This window comes from Protopterus annectens, chromosome 14.part0 (assembly GCF_019279795.1).
Source record: "Protopterus annectens isolate FY-2018-M chromosome 14.part0, PAN1.0, whole genome shotgun sequence".
NCBI classification, from domain to species: domain Eukaryota; kingdom Metazoa; phylum Chordata; order Ceratodontiformes; family Protopteridae; genus Protopterus; species Protopterus annectens.
Window position 1 is genome coordinate 904,789,698 of NC_056748.1, and position 24,174 is coordinate 904,813,871.

The 24,174-nt window shown below is 43.1% G+C and overlaps 1 protein-coding gene across 6 annotated transcripts in view; it reads left to right on the forward strand.

Annotated features, from left to right (window-relative positions):
- IDE (insulin degrading enzyme) overlaps positions 1-24,174 on the forward strand; it is a 3,524,264-nt gene that overhangs the window by 1,244,792 nt on the left and 2,255,298 nt on the right. The gene's annotated exons all lie outside the window — the stretch shown is intronic.

Consider the following 24,174-nt stretch of genomic DNA (forward strand, 5'->3'; position numbering starts at 1 on the left):
TCTGATTGTAGTGAAACAGGAGTGGCATACTTAGATACATTTATGTCAAATGATATTATGGGGTTCAAGTCCAGGATTTATAGACAAAACACCTTTTCAAATTCATATGTGGAATATAGTAGCAATCATCCTAGGAAGTTAATGTATAACATTTTTAAGGGACAGTGCATTAGAGCAGTAAGGATGACATCTGACTTCGGAGATATGATAGATGAAATAAGTTACATTTCTGAATTATTTAAAGTCAGTGGATATGATGTCAGAATGATGAGACAGGTTAAAGAATATGTAACAAATGAAAGGGGAAAGAAATATACCCCATTATTAGGTGCTAGGAGCACAGATGAACAAAGGAATAGAATTTTAAAGAATAGTGGAAATGGTACTAGAGTTTACAATAGGGTATGTGTTCTGGAATATGGTCCATATACCAATCAAATCAAAGATATATTAACTAAGAACTGGAATGTGTTGTTGACAGACCAGGAAAAGATAGACATATTGGGTCCCAGACCTATATTTGTTCATAAAATGGGGAGTAATTTGAAATCACTTCTAGAAAGGGGTTTGAAAGAAACCAGAATCCGACAGGACTTTCACACACACATCTACGTGTGGGGCATGTAATCAGTGCTATGCCATTTATGAAGATGCAGGAATGAATTTAGACAACATTAATAAGACTAAAGTACGTTTTAAACAGGGTAACTGTAATTCAAAAATGGTAATTTATTTGGCTAAGTGTGAGGCCTGTTCAGGGTATTACATCGGAAAAACTGAGAGGAACCTTAAGAAGCGTATTTATTCCCATTTGTATAGTATTAGGACAAAAGACCCAAAAAATGCCCTGTATAAACACATAGACAAGTTTGGAACAAATCATAGTTTTAAATTTGCTATATTGCAGAATGTGTTAACAAACCCTCGGGGGGGGGGGGTAATAGTAAAAATTTACTATCTTATAAGGAGGTCTGGTGGCAGCTATTTACTGATGCCATGACACCACCAGGTTTGAATGAATATATATCTATCAAACCTTTATTAGATATTAGGCAATGATAGTTAATATATTGACACTTGTACATTTTATATATATTTTTTTATTTTGTTTATATGTATACATGCATATTTTTATAATTGCACATGTTACATATTTAACAAATTTTGCGTAGTGTATTTTAGATATACGGTGATAACATGAGTTTTTATGTATGTATGTTAGCTTTAAAAAGCTGATTTAATTTTTGGCGCCAATGTCAACATTTAAACACTGTGTCAGCTGCTTTAACGTTCTGATGAAGCTTACATTTTGTGAGTGAAAGCGCTAAACGTTTTTGTGTTAACAAATAAATATTTTATTTATGAGCTTTCTTGGCCGTGGATTTAGTATTACATTATTTCCATCTGCAGAGGCTATTAGCGGAGTGCTGTTGTGTGGGGGAGAGAACTCTTTGCACTATAGGAAGAGAGATGTGATTGAGCTTGCTGAAAGTGTGTCCCAGGCAGGTATGTCCCTAGCCTTAAGCAGCATCCTACCATCACCCAGCATGATGCCTCAATACAAACAGAAAATGATTGACTTTAACAATTGGCATAGTATGTGGTGTCATTCCAAGGGGATACAGTATCTGGCAGCCTCTGAGGACATGATTGACAGATCATGATGCTTTCCAGAGATGGCCTTCATCTTTCTCCCCTGGGCTTCAGTCTTCTGGCAAAGGCTCTTGCCTCCCCCATAGTCCCTTTTTTAGGCTAAGTCATGAGGGCAAGATTAACAACGTGAAAAATTCTTCTCTGCAAAATCTGAAGGTCATGCTGCTAAACACTAGGAGTCTTGGCACGAAAATGCAGTCATTGGAAGCATTCCTCGCCCTAGAGGGTGCTGACATTTATGCAGTCACTGACTGAAACCTGGTTCAAAGCTGTGGATAGCACTCCAGCCTTACCAAGTTTACTCGTCTTACCATGCTTTCAGACCCCAAATGGAAGGCTACAAAGCCAAAGGAGGTGGAGTTTCAATATTTTTCAGACATACACACCTCCAGGCTGGACAAACAGTATAATGCGAAAGAGATACTCCCAAGTGCAGTTAACTGTTGACAAAACACCTATTCAAATCATAGCTAGCTACAGACCTCCAGCCATGACTCAGGACTCCCAGTCCATCTATCTGGACTTACTTGAATCCATCATGATTCAACCCTCTACCCTGATCCTGGATGACTTTAATTGCCTAACCATAAAAAGGAAGACCTATTCTGGCCAAAACACAGACGCCCAGAGATTCCTCGACTTCGCCAGTGCATTGGATCAGTTGGTCGATACTCTCATGAGAGGTGAAAACTTCCTGGACCTGGTACTAACCAACATGAGTAGCCACTGTAGCACCCCTACAATGTCATCCTCCTTGGTAAGATCCAACCAGAAATCGATCCCTTTTGAAGTCACCATCTCCCCTGATCTGCTCCTTGCCAGGGTCAAACAAAAAAACTTTTCCAAAGCTGACTACTATCTCCTGATAGCAAGTATAAGCAGCTTCACAGCCACTGTCCCTTCATTTGGAACTAACACTAATATCTATACCTACACCAAAAAACTATATGAGCACCTACATAGCTGCATGGATTCAGCAGTACCTGACAGGACCAAATCATCTTCCTCAAGAAAGAGTAAACCTGCCTGGTGGACAGCAATAGTAAACAAACTCTATAATGAAAGGAAAAAATCCTGTCCATGACCAAGAAGGAGCAGGTGCCAAGTTGGAAGCAGTCTTTTCTTTGTCTTGACAAGCAAATAAGTTAATTGGTGAAATCCTCTAAGGCTAACTTCGAGTTCAAATTGGCCACATCCACTAATGACAATCGCAAGGCCTTCCCCACATACGTCCGCAATCTCAAAGGTAACACTCAAGTCTGCACTGAATTGGTGGTCAACAACACCACATACACAAACGCTGTAGATACAGCAAACCTGCTGCCAAACAGGTTCATTGAAAATTTCAGCCCCCTGTCCCCCCATCAGTAAACCAGGACATCTCCAGCACCTGCCCCCTCCCCTCATCATCAGGGAGCAGGTCTTTAATGCCCTCTCAAAAGCAAAAAATACAGCCTCTGTGAGACCTGACAAACATCCCTGGATGCGTCCTACATGAACTCCGGCATGACCTCTCAGCACTGTTAGGCACCCTGTTCAACCAAAGCCTGAGCACCAGCTTCGTCCCAGCCAAATGGAGGACAGCCACTGTCATCCCTCTACACAAAGTCGGAGCTTCCACCAACCCAGGCAGTTATAGGCCCATCAGTGTAACTAGCCTAATCTGCAAGGCCATGGAACACATTATCGTGGACCTTATAAACAAGGATATTCGCGACCTCCAACTGCTTGAGCCCACACAGTTTGGTTTTGTCAGAGGGAGAGCATGCCTGTTGAACTTGGTCGGCTTCTTCGAAACATTCACTAAAGCTATGGACAAGGGTAAGATTGTGCACACTGCCTACATTGACCTAGCCAAAGCCTTTGACACTATTCCCCACTCGGGCATAATAGATAAACTCTCCCAGCTAGGCATCAACCTGTATGTTAACAGATGGGTATCTAACTGGCTCACTGATAGAACCCACTCAGTCAAAATAGGGAAAGCCACCTCTAGTATTAGAAACGAGTGGCATACCCTAAAGATCAGTCTTCGGGCCCCTGCTGTTTCGGATATACTTTTCTGAGGTGTAAGCCAAAACCAGTGGTCTGTGGCTGACAATGTTTGCAGATGACTGCAAGCTGGGTGCTGTCTTAAATCCTCCTAGTGATGTGAACATCTTCCAAGAGGGCCTTACCCAAATTAATGATTGGTGCTAGAAGCATGGCCTCAAACTGAATGCCAAGAAATGTATCATTATCCCATTTGGGAAAAATGGCATCCCCACTAATTATCATGTTAATAACAGTATACTAAGCATGCACTCGTCGTGAGGGAATTGGGCACCCAGGCTGATAGCGACCTGACTTTTGACCACCATGTTGCTTCCTTGTACGGAAGGCTTTCTACATGGCCCACCTCATAAGTAAGGGTATTTAATCCAGGAACAAAGTAGGTCATAACATCCCTGTACTCCTACCCTATCAGACCTATTATCGAATACAGTGCTCCCCTTCGGCATGTACCTTGCCAAGCACATGCAGCAGCTGGCAAAACCACAGAGGTTCCTGACCAGGAAACTCCAGGATCTCAAACATCTCTCCAATACAGATAGGCTAAAAGCCCTGTCCCTCAATTCAGTCTCGTACAGACTGCTCAGAGGTGAGCTGTGTCTGACATAAAAAGCCATCTCAGACCCGGCCTTGAGGAGTTGCTGCATATCCATAAGTCAAACTCAACTTCCGTAGCCCACATGCAAGGCCTCAACCTGGTCTGTGACATTAATAGAACTTGTTGGCAGGATAGATTTGTTTCTCAAAGACTCCCCATCTGTGGAATAGACTCTCTCTCTGTTGCTTTTGTGTTAGGACATGAATAAATGAATCTTCGTGGGTTCTTTTCAAGTAGTTTTACTATATACAAACACATTACTGTTGGTGACTGTAGACTGTAACTTGGGTAACTTATACACAATTAATGACTATGATCATGCATGTTCACTCCCTAGCTGCTCTTTCAAAATGGCACTAAGGTTGTGCACTTGTGAGGGTTATATACGTGTGTGTGTACAGCCTCGCATGCTTCTTTAAGATACAAACACACACACTTTCCACTTCTATCTACACTCTCCATGTCAAGCAGAGTACCTCACTAGCTAGTGTAATGGCAGGGTCAGATCTGAGGATCGAATCTGAACCCATTAGTTGAGGAATGAATAAATATTGACAACACCAGATCCAACATGCATTATCAGAACAGATAAGGATCTATCATGCACTATTGCAAATAATAAACTAAAAATATCAGCAGAGGCAGAAAAACTTAGATTTGCAGACAAGTATAAAGGAAAAGTACAAAATAAGCAATTTATTGATGACCCAAAAAAGTTCTATAGAGTACTGGGAAACAAAGCAGAAGGAACTGAACCAACACTAAAAGAAGAGGAAATTGATATATTTTGGAGAAATATCTATGAAACTCCTGTGGAACATAAAGATGCTAAATGGATAGAGGTAGTAAAAGAAAGACTAAGAAGTTCAAATGTACAGCATATGAAATGGGATGAAGTAACGGCCAAAGAGAATTAAAGTTAAGAAAAGCTCTTAATTGGAAAACTCCAGACCCAGATGCATTACCTAACTTCTGGGTAAAAGTATTAACATCTTTACATGAAGCCTTAGCCGTGCATAAGAACTATTTACAGTGGATAGAAGTGTATACATCCCCTGTTAAAAGGCCAGGTTTTTGTGATATAAAATAGAGATGACAATAAATAATTTCAAAACTTTTAACACCTTTAATTTGACCTATAACCTGTACAATTCAATTGAAAAACAAATTTGTTAGGGGAAAAAATATAAAAAAATAAAAAAACATACAATAAGCTGGTTGCATAAGTGTGCCCACCCTTAAACTAATACTTTGTTGAAGAACCTTTTGATTTAATTACAGCATTCGGTCTTCTTGGGTACACACCTGCCATCAATTAGAGAGAGACTGATTAACCCCTAATAAATTTCAGCTGTCCTAGTAGGATTTTTCTGACGTTTACTCAGTTGCCTGCTACAGGAAAAGCCATGGTTCACAGAGAGCTTACAAAGCATCAAAGGGATCTCATTGTTGAAAGGTATCAGTCAGGAGAAGGGTACAAAAACATTTCCAGAGCATTGAATATACCATGGAACACAGTGAAGAAAGTCATTCAGAAAGTGAAGAAAATATGAGTCAAAAGTGACGTTGCAAAGAACTGGATGTCCCTCCAAAACTGATGAAAAGACAAGACAAAAACTGGTCAGGGTAGCTGCCAAGAGTCTTGCAGCAACACTAAAGGAGCTGTAGGAATTTCTGGCAAGTACTGGTTGTGTACTACACATGACAACAATCTCCCATATTTTCCATATGTCTGGACTACAGGGTATGGTTGCAAGACGGAAGCCTTTTCTTACACACACAAACATCCAGGCCCGGCTAAAATGTGCAAAACAATGCATCGTCTCCCAAAAGCATGTGGGAAAATGCGTTATGGTCTGATGAGACCAAGGTTGAACTTTTTGGCCACAATTCCAAAAGGTATGTTTGACGCAAAAACAGTACTTCGCATCACCAAAAGAACACCATCCTCCCAGTGAAGCATGGTGGTGGGCAGTATCATGCTTTGGGGTTGCTTTTCTTCAGCTGGAACTGGGGCTTTAGTCAAGGTGGAGGGAATTATGAACCGTTCCAAATACCAGTCACTTTTGGGAGGAGCTTGGCGTTCTGATCAGATGCTGGTGAAACTGCCATCCGGTCTGGATCTGACAGCCCACAGGTTGATGACAAATGAAGTCTAATTACTCAGATGGAATGTCATGGTGAGTACATAACTTCTTTTTTTGGCAAATTTTGCTTGACCATAAGTCTTTAATGTGAGAGTGTTCAATCTCGCCTTTGTTCTTACACATGGGTTCGGAGCCGATCCTCGGCTCCGTGCCGGCCGACTGCAAGCTCTGCATCGAGAAGAAGCTCGAGGACATCCAATACCCACAATCCCCCTCTGCCTTTACCTCAGATCTAGTTTGCCGCTGCTGCTTACGCATCGCTGGGGACTAGCTCGAGGCTTTTACAGATAAGAATTTATCTTTCTGTTTAAATTTTTCAAAAATTTTCTTCAATATAGTCTATGAATAGTTAGAGTAGGTGTGTGAGTGGACTTTGATATCTCGGTTCCTTAGATTAGTTACTTAGTTTAACTAAAAGGTACAGAGTTTATTTCGGGGCCTATCTCCCCTACTTTAATAACTTGGACTAAGTATTGTGTAGTCTGCTTATTACAGGATTTGACACATATTACCGGATTTGACTGTTTTTCTCATTGGAAGTGACTTTTAATTACTGGACTGTCATTCTTTCTTACTGTCATGTCAGAAAAATTAAAATCTGGCTTCAAGCGTTGTCAGTGTGGCCAAAAAATGTCGGTCACAGACAACCACAGTTCCTGTGTCTACTGTCTTGGCCCTCTCCACTTACAAGAGGACTGCTCTATTTGTCACTCTTTTAGTGGGAGGGTCATGACAGATAGGCGCAGGAAACTGATGGATAGAGGATTGCTGAAACCCTCTTTCCAGGAGGCCTTGGATGCTTCAGACCAGGCATCCAAGTCTTCGAAGGGGTTGAAGACGTCGGAGCCAAAGACATCGGCTCCGAGCTCTTCGAGTTTAGTTGGATCACCGGTTCCACAGACTTCGGGGCCGAGTGTTCAACTGTTGGCAGTTTCCGAGCCTCGGGTCTTGGAACCGGTGACAGAGCTCCCTCCACCGACTCTATTGAGGTCGGCTCCGTCTTCGATCCCTTCGACTCGTTCTTCGAGAGCCCTTTCCGACACCGACGTGGACCGTGTGGTGCAGAAACTTATGGAGCATACGGCCCTGTCCAAGCTTATTTCGGTCTCCTCTCAGTTGATGTCGAGACTTGAAGGCCTGCCACTATCTCCATCTGTTCCTCCTCCGAGACCTGTTCAGTCTTCGGAGCCGGAAGAGGCTGACCTGATGATTGTGGAGCCCTCGGTGCCAGAACCGTCTTTTTCTCGGTCGGTACCGTTTACCTCGACTCCATCCGATCCGGTACCGGAGTCTCGGGGCCAAAGATCTGTCCTTGGTTCCGGGACCGAGAGTCGGACCGATGTTTCGGTTCCGACTCTCCCTCTCGGGCCTCGCACGGATCGATTCGGTTCCGTCCTCGGGTCGGTGCCTTCGGCTCCTGTTTCGGGATTCTTCCCATTTCTTCGGAACCGGGAGATACCTCGACTCGGGACCCGGGGGCCTTCGACCTCATGAGGAAGGTGTTGTCTACTCAGACAACCACATCAGCAGGTACAGCTTCTCCTCCCCGCAAAGGACCGTTATCCTCCTCTGCACCCACGGCCACGTCCAAGCGTCGGGCACCAGTGTCTCAGCCACCCCTGGAGGGTGCCCCCTCTTCCTCGGAGGCTTCTGGGGATGCTCCCCACGAAGAAGTTCCTAGGAAAAGACTGTGTAAGAGGAGACACTTGGATTCTCCACAAGAATCCTTGACATCTGATACTGACTTAGATGAGTCAGAAGGGTCCCCTAAGTCACCTTCAGAGGATGTCTCTTTTGCTGACATCTTGGAGATCCTTAAACAGAGAGGTGACTGGCAAGCCCTCCCCCCTTCTGAGGATGAGTCAGTTTTGCTGAAGGCATTTGGTGCCCGTCCTTCCTCCTCCTGGGTCACTCCGCCCTTTGATGAATTAATGGATTTAATTGCTCAAGGGCGTGGAGACTCCTGACACGGTGGAACCTGTCCCTAGGAAGCCAAATAAGTACATCACGGCACCACAGGACAAAGCTTACCTTACCAAAGGAGTTCCGGTAGACGCCATGGTGGTGGCAGCGGCCACGAAAAGGAGATGTCGGAGTCTTCCTCATCTGTCCATCCGCCTAACAAAGATTCTAGGACCATGGACAGATACGGGAAGCGCATTTTCAGTTCAGCGGCTTTCTATGCGTTCCTGAACTATTTGACCCATTTTACACGTTTACAGAGGGATCTAGTCAAAGAGTTGGGAGATACCCTCCAGGGTGCTACAGATGCCGCTGTCTCAGAGAAAGTTACAGCGCATCTCAACACCCTTACGTCCATTGTGAACTCGTCCATGAGGCTGATATCCTATGCAGCCGAAGGATCGAGTAGGGCAGCGGCTTCAGCGATTGCTCTTCGTAGGCAATCCTGGATGCGCTTATGTTCATTTGCGGAAGCCTTCAAGTCTTCCTTTACTAACGCCCCATTTGATGGAGCCACACTTTTTGGCCCTAAAGTAAAGGAGACCCTTACTCGGTGTGAACAGGAGGGAAAGACTCTGTCTGCTGTCGGAGTCCGTTTTTCCACCCCTTCCAGACCGTACCCCAAAGGGCAACGTGGTGGGAAAATGTGGTTTTGTAAACCCCAAGGGTCTTTTCCAAACACACAGGGTGATGCCCCCTCTAGAGGCAGAGGGGGGGGCAGAGGTGGAAGACGCCGCCCTGGCGGCAGAGGGGGTCCGCAAAACCAAGGTGACAGGGATAACCTCCCTGGCAAACCTTTTCAGCACTCCTGAGAGGAGGCCCGACTGTCCTGCTCTGGAGGCAGTCGGGGTCGCTTAGCTTTATACCCTCAGGCCTGGCAAAACCTTTCTTCAGACAATTGGGTAAAAAGCATTGTTACCAGAGGTTACAAAATCCCATTTCTGTCCACCCCCATTCCAAAGAGAAAACTCCCAGATGTACCACCCCATCTGCGAGACCCAGCAGCTACAGAAATTTCAAAGCTGCTAGAAAAGAGAGTCATCCAACCAGTCCCAGCGGACCAAATAGGATTCGGAACTTACTCAAGGTTCTTTTTAGTCCCAAAGAAAACAGGGGACTGGAGGCCAATTCTGGACCTAAGTCATCTCAACACCTTTGTCAAGAAGGAAAAGTTCCGAATGGTCACGCTTCAATCGATCCTTCCATTCTTACGGAAGGACGACTGGATGTGCTCAATAGATCTGAAGGACGCATACTACCACATCAAAATGGCCAGGGCGTCCAGAGATCATTTGCGCTTCCGGCTGGGAGCCAGTCACTATCAGTTTCGAGCCCTGCCCTTTGCCCTGACCACAGCCCCCAGGGTCTTCACCAAATGCATGGCAGTGGTAGCGTCTCATCTGAGGCGCCTAGGATTCCAGGTGTTTCCGTATCTGGACGACTGGCTCCTGTCTGCCACCACCAGGCGTCAACTGATACAAGCCAGGGATTACTCCCTACAACTTTGTACACACCTTGGCATTTCAGTAAATTTCGAAATCTTTGCTACAGCCATCACAGCATATCTTATTCATAGGAGCGAATTAGACACTCGTCAGTTAGTTCTAAAACTTCCGACAGAAAGAATAGTTGCACTTCAATCCAACATTTCCCTTCTGCTGTCGTCCAGGAAATCCCCAGCAAGAATTGTTCTGAAAGTTCTGGGTCTCATGGCAGCTTCTCTCATAGCAATACCATTGGGAAGACTGCACATGAGAGTGCTACAATGGCTTCTATTTGCACAATGGTCATTCCAACAACTTCCACTGACTCACGAAATATTGATAACGGAATGTGCAAATCACACCTAATGTGGTGGTTACAGACTTGCAACCTATCCAGCGGAAGACCATTTGTGCTACCCACACCGTCAGCAATGATAACCACGGACGCTTCCCTGATAGGGTGGGGGGGCATCTTTCAGGGACAGACAGTCCAAGGCGAATGGACCAATCTGGAGTACAATCTGCACATCAATGTTCTGGAGTTGAGGGCAGTGTTTTGGCGTTGCAACACTTTGCTCCCCTTCTTCCTCCAGGGACCATTGCAGTTCAGACAGACAACATGTCCGTAGTCTGGTACATAAACAAGCAAGGGGGAACCAGGTCCTACCAACTATGCAGAGAGGCCATGAGAATTTGGCAATGGGCAGAGTCCACCGGTTGCTTTCTGATCGCAACGCACATCCCGGGGTCATCCAACGTCATAGCTGACAGGCTGAGCAGGGCAATACTATTGCCTCACGAGTGGTCCCTCAAACAGTCAGTTGCGGAAAAGGTTTTTCGCAAATGGGGCCAGCCTACCTGCGATCTGTTTGCGTCTCCAATGAACGCCAAATGCAGGAGCTACTTTGCCCTATTACCCCCTCCAGGAGAAGTCCCAAGGGACGCGCTGGTGCACGATTGGCCCCCGGGTCTCCTATATGCTTTTCCTCCATTTCCCCTGATTGCAAAGTTTCTGCAGAAAGCAAACAACCTTCAGAGGACTATAATTCTCATTGCTCCGTTCTGGCCTCGTCAAATTTGGTTCCCCTTTCTCTTGCGTCACTGCATTCGGGGACCTTGGATGCTGGACCCAGAGCCAGATCTACTGACTCACTCGTCAGGAGTTCCTCACCCATCCCTGGAATCTCTCCATCTAGCAGCTTGGCTGCTCCGCTCCCTTTTAGCCAGGTCAATCCCCTTACATCGGCGGTTCAAGATATTTTGGTAGCTTCTCATAAAGTTTCCACTGTAAAGACTTATACTAGTAAATGGAAACGTTTTGTCATCTGGGCGAGTCACATCAGTTGGACCCTGTTACAGCTCCGTTGAATAAGGTCTTAGAATTTCTAACCGAATTATTTCAGGAAGGAGCTTCTCCTACCTTAAGAGTACAGTTGGCTGCCATTTCTAGCTATCATATAGAAGAAAGTGGTGCACCTATTATGGCTCACAGGCTCTGTAAAGCCTTTTAAAAGGTTCTTTTCATATCAGACCACCAGTCAGAAGTCCAACATCACCATGGAATTTAAATTTATTGCTCTCTAAATTAATGTTACCACCCTTTGAACCAGCTTCAAGTTGCACTTTGAAATTTTTGTCATGGAAAACATTATTTCTGGTGGCTATTACATCGGCTAGACGGGTGTCTGAGCTACAGGCCCTTTCAGTCAAACATCCCTATTTAATTTTTCATTCTGACAGAGTATCCTACGCACTAATCCATCCTTTCTTCCCAAAGTTTGTTCTACTAGTAATATTAACCAGTCCATTGAATTACCCACCTTCTTTAAAGACCACTCTAATAAATTAGAGTATATGCTGCACAAACTGGACGTCCATAGACAACTCAGATTTTATTTGGATAGAACAAAAGATCACAGGAAATCTGATCAGCTGTTTATAGCTTTTGCTGACAGCAGAAAGGGTCTTGCAGTTACAAACGAACTCTTTCAAAGTGGCTAACTGATTGTATCATTTATGTTTATGAGAATTCTGATCAAACATTATCAGCAAAACCCAAAGGACATTCTACCAGATCAATTTCTACATCTTTGGCTCATGCAGCTCGTTTACCTTTAGACATCATTTGTGCGGCTGCTACTTGGGCTAAACCACATACATTTATTTCTCATTACAAAGTGGACAGGGTTTCTAGGGATAGGGCAACCTTTGGTTCCACTGTGCTCAAGAACGTTCTCCCTTGAGTTCCTCAGGATCATGGAGCTAGGGACGCTACCCATGTGTAAGAACAAAGGCGAGATTGAACACTCTCACATAAAGAAGTTATGTCCTTACCATAACGTTCCATGTGGAGTGTTCATCTCGCCTTGGTTATTACACTCCCACCCTTCCCACCCTTAGGAAGAACGTTCGATTTGGTGCCTGGTCTGGAGTATTCTCCCTCTGCTGTTGCAGTATTGCTGTTACTGTCATACTCTTGGTATGTTGGTATATATGTTCTTTTATGTATATAGTTGGCAGGTGTGCGTGCTGTATGTCTGGTTTGCTTGCAAACTAGATCTGAGGTAAAGGCAGAGGGGGATTGTGGGTATTGGATGTCCTCGAGCTTCTTCTCGATGCAGAGCTTGCAGTCAGCCGGCACGGAGCCGAGGATCGGCTCCGAACCCATGTGTAATAACCAAGGCGAGATGAACACTCCACATGGAACGTTATGGTAAGGACATAACTTCTTTTTTCTTACTACATTCAGTACATCATTCGGAAAGTACAGATTTCAGAGAATGCCATTTGAGATAGTCTTCCAGTGAGGTCTTTCAGTGTGTGATGGAGCAATTTCTTTTCTGGCTATCCATATGTTGTTGTAGTAGATGATATTCTTGTAGGAAGCAATGGTGAAGTCGAACATGATGGAAACCACAAGGAAGTTCTGGAAAGAGCTTGTGAAGTCACTCTTAAGCTGAATCCTCAGAAATGTAAATTTAGGCTACAAGAAGTTACTTATTATGTTGGTCATTTGTGCTTGGGAGGGTTCATGAGTTGGTGGAGTTGCCGTTTCCTTGCTGTAGGCCTTTGCTTGGTTTGGATCTTTGATTGTGACTGATTGCCTCTGTGTCTGTGCTTGGCTTTGTGCCTGGACCAGGTGTGCTTCTGGTGACTCGGCTGTTCGGTTATGTTAGAAACCTAGGCGGAAACCCTCAGATATGCTCAGAGTTAGTACACAACGACAAAAAATTTACTGAACCCACAGATATTGCCAACATTCTGGCAGACAGGTTCAGTGCAAATTTCTCCCCTCCCTCACCTCCAAAAGAAGAAATACTCATCCCAGCTGAATGTAACCTCCCTGTCATCTCTGATGTCCAGGTGAGAACCGCCCTCAGCAAAGCAAAAAAACACAGCATCTATGGGACTTGATGGTATCCCCGGCTGCGTGATACGTGAACTACAAGAGGAGCTAAACCCGCATATAAAAATGTTATTTAACCTTAGCCTTACTACAGGATATGTACCTGAACACTGACATACAACAACAGTGGTCCCACTCCACAAGGGAGGCTCCACTACAGACCCTGAGAACTACCACCCCATAAGCTTGACCAGCCTGGTTTGCAAAGCTATGGAAAGAATTATTATGGAACTCATAAACAACGACATTGGGGACCTACAGACACTTGATCCCACCCAGTTCGGCTTTGTAAAGGGCAGATCCTGCCTTTTGAACCTGGTTGACTTTTTCGAAACAGTCACTAGAGCCATTGATGAGGGCAAGGCAGTCCATACAGCCTACCTGGACTTGGCTAAAGCCTTCGACACAATACCCCACTCGGGGATCATAGATAAGCTAAACAGCTTAAATGTAAATCCATATGTCACAAGATGGGTTGCAAACTGGCTAAAGAACAGAACCCATAAATTCAAGATTGCGGGAGCCATGTCAGACTCAAAGCCAGTCACAAGTGGTGTCCCACAGGGCTCTGTCCTGGGACCCCTCTTGTTCGGCATTTACTTCTCAGATGTGAAAGCAAACATGGGAGGGTTGTGGCTGACAAAGTTCGCAGATGACTGCAAACTAGGCGCCATAGTCGATACACCAGGTGACACATAAATCCTACAGAAAGGCCTCACCGAAACGGACAACTGGTGCCGGAATCATGGCCTTAAACTGAATGCCAAGAAATGTATAGTCATCCCCTTTGGGAAAAACAAAGTACCCACAAATTATCACATAGACAGTAACCCACTGAGTACCGAAAAAGTAATCAGAGACCTGGGGACCCAAGTTGATAGTGACCTCTCATTTGACACCCACGTTGCCAAAGTGGTTAGAAAGACTTTCTACCTTGCCCACCTTATCATGAAGGGGTTTACATCCAGATCAAAGGAGGTCATCGTGCCCTTGTACTCCTCCCTTATCAGGCCCATGATTGAGTACAATGCCCCATTTGGTATGTACCTCACCCGGCACTTACAACAGCTGGAGAGACCCCAGAAGTACCCTCACCAAGAGGATCAAGGGTCTCCAACATATGTCATATGCTGCCAGGCTAAAGAAACTCCAGCTCTATTCAGTAGCATACCGCCTGCTCAGAGGTGATCTGTGCCTGACGTACAAGGCCATGTCCAACCAGGAATTGATGGACATGCTCCACCTCAAAAAATCCAAATCCATAAGAACCACGAGAGCCAAAGATTTAAACCTCAGTACAAACATGAATAGAACATGCTGGAGGGACAGATTCATAACTCAGAGGATTCCCATACTCTGGGACAAAATCCCAGTCCATGTTTGGCAGAGCCCCTCACTGACTCTCTTCAAGAGAAATCTTGACAAGTGGATGGGAGATCGTAGGTTTATCCCAGGGGTCACCCCTGTGTCGCTACTTGACAGAGGCATAGTAAACTAATTTTAATAAGTAAGGAGGTCTTCAATGTGTTACTACTAGACAAAGGCACAGTATTCTAAATTTATTCTATACACCTTAGTGCCACTACATGGGGTGGTGAAAGCCACATCTCTAGGGCTAGGCTTGCAAATGCCCCAGGGCAGATAGCCTAGTACTAAACTATGAAACTATGTTCATGTATGGGGAGACGGCTGCTTGGACATTCATGTTTCGTGCTGATTGTGCTTGGAGAGGTGGCAATGGCGGCTTTTGGTGGCGTGTTCCATCTCATTAAGTAGGATCATTGCTTTGGTGGAATACTGTTGAACGGGACAGTTACTGTGAACTTTTGTGGTGAGACTATTTGAGACTGAATATTTACGTCATTAAAAATTGAAAAGTGTTTCTCCTTCATGGAAAATAGCTACTTGACTTAATATTTCACGAACTATCAAAGCGTTCATTATGAGCGATATTTTATGGCCTGTAATTTTATGAGCAGGATTATTATCTTGGCTAAATATTATAGAATGGGATACATATTGTGGATTGGGGTGTTGAAACTTGGATTGAATAACCGCTTATGTTGGGAAGCGGGTTTTGTACTTGACTGTGTTAAGTAATCCAAACAATATTGACCGTATTTAATAGACCACTGTTTAGCAGCAGGTCTTGGTATCACAATGTTGGTTTGATTAAGGTTGTTCATTAAGCTTTTTGCTTTAGTGAATGCTGTTTGGTTACCCTTTTCTTCACGCAAGTATTTGTATATGTGGGTGGGGTAGATGATATATTGGGACCTAATCTAACAGTATTTATGCTGATTTTATACTGTGTAAAAGACAAATTTATATTTTGTATGTTATTCCTAGGTTTTGGTATTTACATTTCTTGGGGATTCTGCAGCACTAATAGTTCACAGTAGGCCTTCCCCAACTAATCCTGTAGCTAAATTCAAGAAATATTGTTAAACAAAACCATTATAGATAATCCTTGGCCATTACCTTCCCTGAAAAAGTGAAACCTGATTGTTTCTGCAATCTCCTGGCCTTGTCTGGCACCACATCACCTGACCTTCACTTAAACCCTATCACCTGATCAACATCACATACTAAAAGACAATCTGTACACCATTCCCATCCTCAACTTACACACAATATCTACTAGCCCCACCCCCTCAAATACTTTACAGCCTCATTACCTCAATCACCTAATAGCCATCATTCTAGCATCGCTACCCTACAGCATGCAAACTATTTATTTATTTACAAACTACACTAGCATCTCTCTTATTAGCCCTCACAATACTAGCCTACATCACATCCATACAAACTAACTTACCTCTAGACAACGCCACATTCCATATAACACGTTTCCACACCCAGAAAAACTCACACAAACTTCTCCATCAGCCCCGCAATTCTTTATCTTAATTCGACACTTTATATACACAACTTTAGCATACCAAGATGCAACACTAGAAAAACTTCACATAGATTCAGCATTGCAATAGCACACACAACCAAACACATACTATCAACTGTAAAGAGACTACTAATCTCTGGTAACATACTCCCAAACCCTTGTCCATTCAAAACCAAACAGATATCTGACCTACTAATTCTTAATATTAACATAAGAAGTATTGCTAATAAGACACCTGAACTGCTTGCATTTGTAACCCATTATGTACTGACCATCACAGAGGCATGGCTAAAGCATAGAATCCAAAATGAAGAATTCCTCCCCCCAGGATATAATATCCTAAGACTGGATAGAGTAGGCAGAAAAGGAGGTGGGATAGCCATTCTCTTTAAAAGCACATTAAACCTCCAACTCCTTCAAACTCCTCTATCTAAATTTCATAATGCCAAAACCCTTTTTTCAGTCCTATGCTTAAGACAAAAAAAAGTCAACATTCTCTGCTGCTACATTCCTACAGGAAATAACTCTCCCATAATAGAGGAAATCTTACAGTGGACAAAAGATAACCCACCACAAGAAAGTATCCTACTAGGTGACCTAAATACTGACTGGACAACCTGTAACTCAAATAACCCCACTAATCACATTAATCTCTGTGGGTTCTCTCAACTCATTCATGAACCCACTAGAAGAGATAAAAGATCACAAAAACAATCCATATTGGATTGAGTACTGGTCAGTTACCCCAAACAAAACTACCAGACAGGTTGTCTACCAGATGGTCTCAGTGACCACCTCCCAGCATTTCTACTACGCAAACGTACTAACTTACCCAAGCCCATTGTTTATAGACTAATATGAGATGTTTGCAACCTAAACCCTTATGATCTCAGCACTGTTCTAAGCCATTGTAACTGGGAACCACTTCAAACCCTTGGATTAGACCAGGCAGTTGACTACTTTTCTCAACATCCTTAACAGACTCGCCCCTACTAGGAAAGTTAGAGTGAAAGCCAGCTATGCTGCATGGCTAAGTAGAGACACTAGAGCCCTACTAAAATGCAGAGATAAAGCCTGGAAAATGTGGAAGAAGGAAAACACCACCTTTGCCAAACAAAACTGCCAACAACTTAGAAATCAGGCCAAGGAACAAATCAAACAGGATAAACAGAACTACTTCCTAGGGGCCCAAAGCAAATTCTCAAAAATTCCACAAAAAATTCTGGCAGTCCATCAACTCCTTACTAAAATCAGGCAAAACCACTACTCCAGCCCCAAACTCCACCAACAATGCCATGGGCATAGCCACTCAATTTAATCACCACTTTACAGAATCCATCCTGGCATTATCCAGCCAATTATGCAAAAATAGCCCTTCTTGCACCCTAACCAATCATCCAGAAATCAATCCCTCCTTTACTTTATCATCAGTCCCCACCTCTACAATTAAAAAGCTGCTTCTAAAACTGAAACCCATCACCCTTGCAGCAGATAACTTACCTGCTAACTTCCTAAAAATGGCTGCTGAATCTGTATCTTAATCCTTCTCCATCCTTATCAACCGCTCCATACAGGAATCCCATATCCCAAACCTCTGGTAAGTCTCATATATCATTCTTCTTCATAAAGGTGGGAACTCTAATGATTTTTCAAACTACTGATCCATCGTCATTCTTTCCCCCCTAATCTAAACTTCTAGAGAGGTGTATCCACTTTCCAAGTCATTAAATTCCTGAACACAAATCAACTCCTGTCCACCACACAACATGGCTTCCGCCCACATCATAGCACAACCACTGCTCTTCTCTCTTTTACTAATCTAGTTTACCAACACAGGAACAATAGCTGCTACATTTGCCAATTTTATTGATCTTTCCAAAGTATTTGACATGGTCTCACACACCATTCTGCTAGATTCTAAAGCCTCGCTATCTTGTGCCCTATCTACTTTAGCCTGGTGTAGAAACTACCTATCTGACAGGCAACAATGTGTCCAGTGGCAAGGTGTACTGTCCCCTCAACTTCCTAACACCATAGGTGTCCCACAAGGCTCAGTACTGGGCCCACTTCTCTTTTCTATCTTTACCAATAATCCGCATAGCTCAACCCAGCATGCTACACTTATTCAATATGCAGATGATTCGACTTTTATCTGCACAGCCCCATCTCCAGCCATTCTGCAACAACTCACCCAGGAAACCTTTAACTCTGTAGAAAAATGGATTTCTGGTATTCAACTCATCCTAAACCCCAGTAAGACAAAATTGCTACTATTTACCTCTAACAAATCAAAAACTGCTCCCCTCTCCTGTACCATGACCTCTAAAAATGGCACAGCCGTTTCCCCTTCTGACTATACCAAACTGCTCTGCATTGAAATTGATAATCTTCACTTCCATGTCCACATCTCACAAACCATCAAAAAGGTTTACAAAAAATTGGGCACATTATGTAGGCTCAAAAACTTTCTTTCAGACAAGCAAGAGTCACCCTAGCCCCGACTCACCTATTGTCCGCAATAATGTATGCAGCACCAATTTTCACCCACATCAGAAAAATAGATCTAGACAAACTAGACTCATGTTACAATAAGATAGCCAAGTTTTCTAAAAACACTAGCTTCAGTACACATCACTGTGTTGCTCTAAGGGACGTAAATTGACTAGAACTACCTCATCTGCTTAATTACCACCAGCTAGTTACTGTCTACAGTATTCTTAAATACCCTGATAAAACCCCATCACTAACCCAACTACTAACCCACTACGCAGCAAATTGCCCTCTCCGATCTAGTGACAAATCTCTCCTCTGTATCACTAGAGCAAACAATACTGCAGGAAAAGCGCTATATTCCTACACCATTGCTAGAAACTGGAATTGCCTTCCACCTTCACTGACCACTGCCTCCACCACCTCACACTTAAAAAACTCCTTCAAATCACATCTGATGAATACCTGGCTATGTCCTTGTATTACTTAAACTTAAGCTTTCCTACCTTTTCCTCCTCATATCCATTCACCAATACCAAGATAGTCACTGTAATCCTCTATGGGACTAAAACTCTAACAGCCATTAGCCGAGCCTGTAAGCTCCTAATCCCTACTGTTTTGTAACTTCTCTGACTGCTGAGAAGTGTCTTGTGTGCTTGCATTTTTAATGTGAATATCTGATTGTTTTGTTGTATAATGTACATGTTTGTTGTACTACTCTGTATAAAAATATTTCTCTCGTTTAACTTGTACTACTCTGCATAAAATACTTTTCTCTTGCTTAACAATGTGGAGCTTTTCTCCCTGGGCCTCCGCTGTAAATGAACCTAGTCCATTTGGAATTTCCCGGTTAACAGATGTAAAATAAAATAAAAATTTGTTTACAAGTTCAAACTGCAGTTCTAGAGATGCCAGCTCCAGAAAATGTCCAAGCCCTACAATGTTTTCTTGACACGATCAATTATCTAGGCAAGTTCATTCCAGATTTGAGCCAACTTTCAGCACTTCTCAGAGAGCTGACATGTAAAGACGTAACCTGGTCCTGGTCAGAACAACAGCAAAGAGTGTTTAATCTCCTAAAACAGAGACTTGCCAGTCCACCTACTTTGAGATACTATGATTTTCACAAACCAGTAACTCTTTCCTGTGATGCTTCTAAGTTCTCGGTCTTGGTGCAGTCATTCTTCAAGAGGGTAGACCAGTAGCCTATGCATCAAGAACTCTTATCCAAACCGAGATGCAGTATGCCCAGATAGAGAAAGAGCTCTTGCAGTTGTTTGCATGTTCGAAGTTCCATGATTATATTTATGGCCAACCTGTTCAAATTGAGACTGACCACCAATCTTTAGTCACTATTTTAAGAAAGCCAGTGCTCACAGCTCCTGCTAGATTGCAATGCATGATGCTCAAATTGCAAAACTACAATTTCAGTCTTGGTTACACAAAGGCAAACTTCTTGAAATTGCTGAAACTTTATCCATATCGCCCAGAAAAACTTCTGAACAGTATGAAAATGAGAAATCTGATTTTAAAGTCATGGAAGTGAGAATTTTTCTTCCACACATCTTGATGAGCTTAGAAGTCTTAGATTCAATTCTCCAGCAGCTGAACCACTTTATCAGTTGAGGATGGCCGTCAAAGCAGTCTAGTCTACCAGTAAATGTGCAGTATTTTCCTTACAGAGACAAGATTTTGTCTGGCAATGGTATCATCATGAAAGATCGAAAAGTGATCGTTCCAAAGTATTTGCAACAAGCGTATATGATGATCTTGCATCATGGCCACCTAGGAACTGATTCTAGGAAAAGAAGTACAAGAGGCCTCCTTTGTCAAAAGACATTGGGGAAGAGCTTTCATCGTGTTCTGTTTGTAATGGTACTAAACTGTATCAGCAAAAAGAACCACTTCAGTTAAGCCAGATTCCTGAAGTACCTTGGTCAACAGTAGCCACAAATATCTTTGAGTGAAATGGTCAACATTACTTAGTATTAGTAGGCTCTTATTCATATTGGTTCGAGATTGACCTTCTTCCTAATCTAACGTCCAATACTGTCATTACTACATTGAAGAGACTTTTCTGTTCATAGTAGTCCGCACAGAGTCATTTCTGACAATGGTGCACAGTTTACAAGTCAGCATTTCAGAAGATTTGCTGAAACATGAGACTTGGTTCATATTACGACTAGTCCTGAATACCCACAGTGAAATGGCTTGGCTGAATGTGCAGTTCAAAGTGCAAAACAGCTGTTAGAGAAATCGAAACAAGACAATACCAAATGTTCCTGAATCTCAGAAACATTCCTCACGTTAATCATCTTGGTTCACCTGCCCAAAGACTTAAGTCAAGACTAACCAGAAGCACACTACCAATCAGTAGCAGTTTGCTGGTTCCATGTGTTAGGAACAACAAAGCACTGAAAGCTCAACTCCTGAAAAAGCATTTGTTACAGAAGTCCTATTATGATAAAAACAACAAACTGCTCAATCCATTACAAGAAGGAGGGAGAAAGGATGCAGACAGCAAAAGGTTTTGCTCGGATTGGATTTGTGAAAGTTTGTCAAGACCCGAGATAGTACATTGTGGAGTCGCAGGGAACAGAATGTAGGTGGAATCAGAAGCATTTATTACCAGTGTCCGAGCCAGTGTTACAGCATCTTACCTGCAATAAAGACAAGTTCTCAGAGTGACTTATCCAATGTTCCAGTTCCAGAGGACATTCCAGCAGATATCCCTGTTCCTGAGAATATCCCCGAGAGTCCTAAAGTAGAACATTCACCAAGTGACTGTCCCTGTTGCTAAACCGAGTCCTAACTATTCGATTGCAAGATCAGGTTGCATTTCCAGACCTAGTTCCAGATATATGGCAACCTGGACATGAATGTTGTTTTGGTCATTATTGTCTGTATAATTTGCATGTCTATTCAAATGTCATTACTATTGTAAGATAGCTCAGTAAAGAAGGCAGATGTAGATCAGTGTGTGTGATACACCTTTAAGAAGCTTTCCAGTCAGCAGGTGCATGCATATAAGTACTGAGCATGTGCAAGCAAGAGAGCCATTTTGAGTGAGTAGCCAGAGTAAGAACATACATGTGTGTAGTAGTCAGTCATCTAGTTAGTTCATTTAAGTTTAATGTTGCTGCTACCCATCCTGATGTGTTTTTATGTAATAAAGTACTTGAAAACCCAAGCTTCATCGCCTTATTCAGATGTACAAGATGAGTGACACTATCCTCTGGAAATACCATCAGATACAACTCACCCTACTGTCACTAGGGAACTAGTCCTCAATGTTCTTGCTAAGCCCAAGAACACTGCATTGATTGGCCTAGACAATATCCCAGGATGCCTTCTAAATAGCGTGAAACATGACCTGTCAGGTCCTGTGGAATGGCTGTTTAACAGTTGACTCCAAACAGGCTTAGTGTCTAATGGCGAACAGCAGCAGTTATCCTTCTGCACCAAGGTGGGCCATCTACATACCCTGGATCTACTGATCAATAAGTTTCACTAGTCTTCTATGTAAAGCCCCTGGAAAGAGTTATAGAAATGATCAGTAATGACACAGGAATTAGTTTCGTCATGGGCAGGTCATGCTTACTCAACCTGATGGACTTCTTTGGGAAGGTCACCAACGCAATAAATGTGGGCATAATGGTTCTTACTACTTTCCTTGACCTGGCCAAGACATTTGACACAGTAGCAGACTCCAGCATTGTTGTTAAATTCAAAAAGTGATGTATAAATCCTTGTCATCTGCTGGATAGCCAGCTAGTTCACAGGTCCCAGGAAGTTAGACTTGGGGAGTCCACTTGTATACCCAGGGCAGTCATAAGAATAGTGCCTCAGGGATTGGTCCTGGGACCACTCCTTTTTGGCATTTCCTTCTCTGAAGTCAAGGTCAGTGTTAAGGGCCTGTGGCTAACGAGATTTGCAGACAGTTGCAAATTAGGAAGTGTCATAGAATCCCGCACCGACACTAATGTTCTCCCGGAAGGGCTGACACAGATAATTGTGAAAGAGTCATGGACTAAAACTAAATGCCAAGAAATGCATAATGGTGTCCTTTGGGAAGTTATCCACCTCTGCTAACTATCATTGACAACACTCACCCCCAAGAGTAGACCCAATAGTCGGGGACTTGAACCCATGGACAGTAATCTAGACTTTGTATAGCACATGTTTACAGTATTAAGGAAATTATTCTGTGTTGTGCAACTTGGGTATGGGTAGGTCCAAGGAGGTCATTATTCTACTCTATTCAGTATTCGTCAGACCTGTCATTGAGTACAGTGCCCGCTTTGGTGTATATACCTAACCAGGCACATCCAGCAATTGAAATGTCCATAGAGGTTCCTCACTAAGAATACGCGGTGTATGCAACGTCACCTGTGCAGACCTACTCAAACCACAATTCCTGTATTCTATCTCCAATAGGCTGTTGAGTGATTTCTGCTTTGCGGTGTCGTTCCCCCACCCTGATGGACTTCCTGCATATCTGCAAAACAAACTGTACCAGAATTAGCCATTCTACAGACTTAAACCGTGTCTGTGATATAACTAGAACATACTAGAGAGAAAGGTATGTATCCCACTGACTACCCCTGCCCTTTCTCTGGAACAGGCTTCCCATCCATGTGAAGCAAAGTTCCTAAGCCAGTTCAAGCATAACTTAGTTGGATGGTGAGTAGGAAATTCATCCTTGGTTTTGCACCTTCGTCTCTAATGGACACAGTCTTTAAATGGTTCACCTCCCAGGTCCCTGCTTGTACATGTTTCATCTCCCAAGCCCTCTGCTTACAGTTCTCTAGGGTAGCAGAATTTGCCAAGATTTGGGATGCATGGCTAAGCTTAAAAAGTCCCTAGTGGTCATTAGCCTGGTACACACCCACAAACAAATGATGGGGTTGATGCTCCATAGATGGATCACATGTTTTGTTGTGTGCATCGTATGGTTGAGACACAATAATTTAAATGCACTACACTCAGAAGCAGTTTCTGAAAGATTGGCTTGTTCATGTTTGGTGTACTATGGCAAAAATATTACATGCAGTTGTAGTTATTAGTCTGTAGATGCATGTATAATACAGTTTGGAATGTTTTTAGTATTCATTCTGGTATTGATCACATTGTAATTGTACTGTTCTTTTAATGACTACATTGTGGGTAGATACCATTCCTCCGGACTTGTATTTGAATTATTTTTGGTAATTGTTTATTCTCATTGGCTTCCTGTTTACTGTAGTGGTGATGAAGTAAGATGTTCTGTTTTTCTGTTATGGCTATGGTACATAAAGTTGAACAGTTTATTAATGTGTGCATGTTGGTGCTGCTGTTTTGGAATGAAGCATTACACATTTATGAAATTTAATGTTTTGATTTTAACTTCAGTACTTGTTACTTTACCTACTTGCTGTTTAAGGGTAAGGTATGTTGGAATTATTCTGCATTTATGTCAGCATTATACAAGTAGGAGCTGT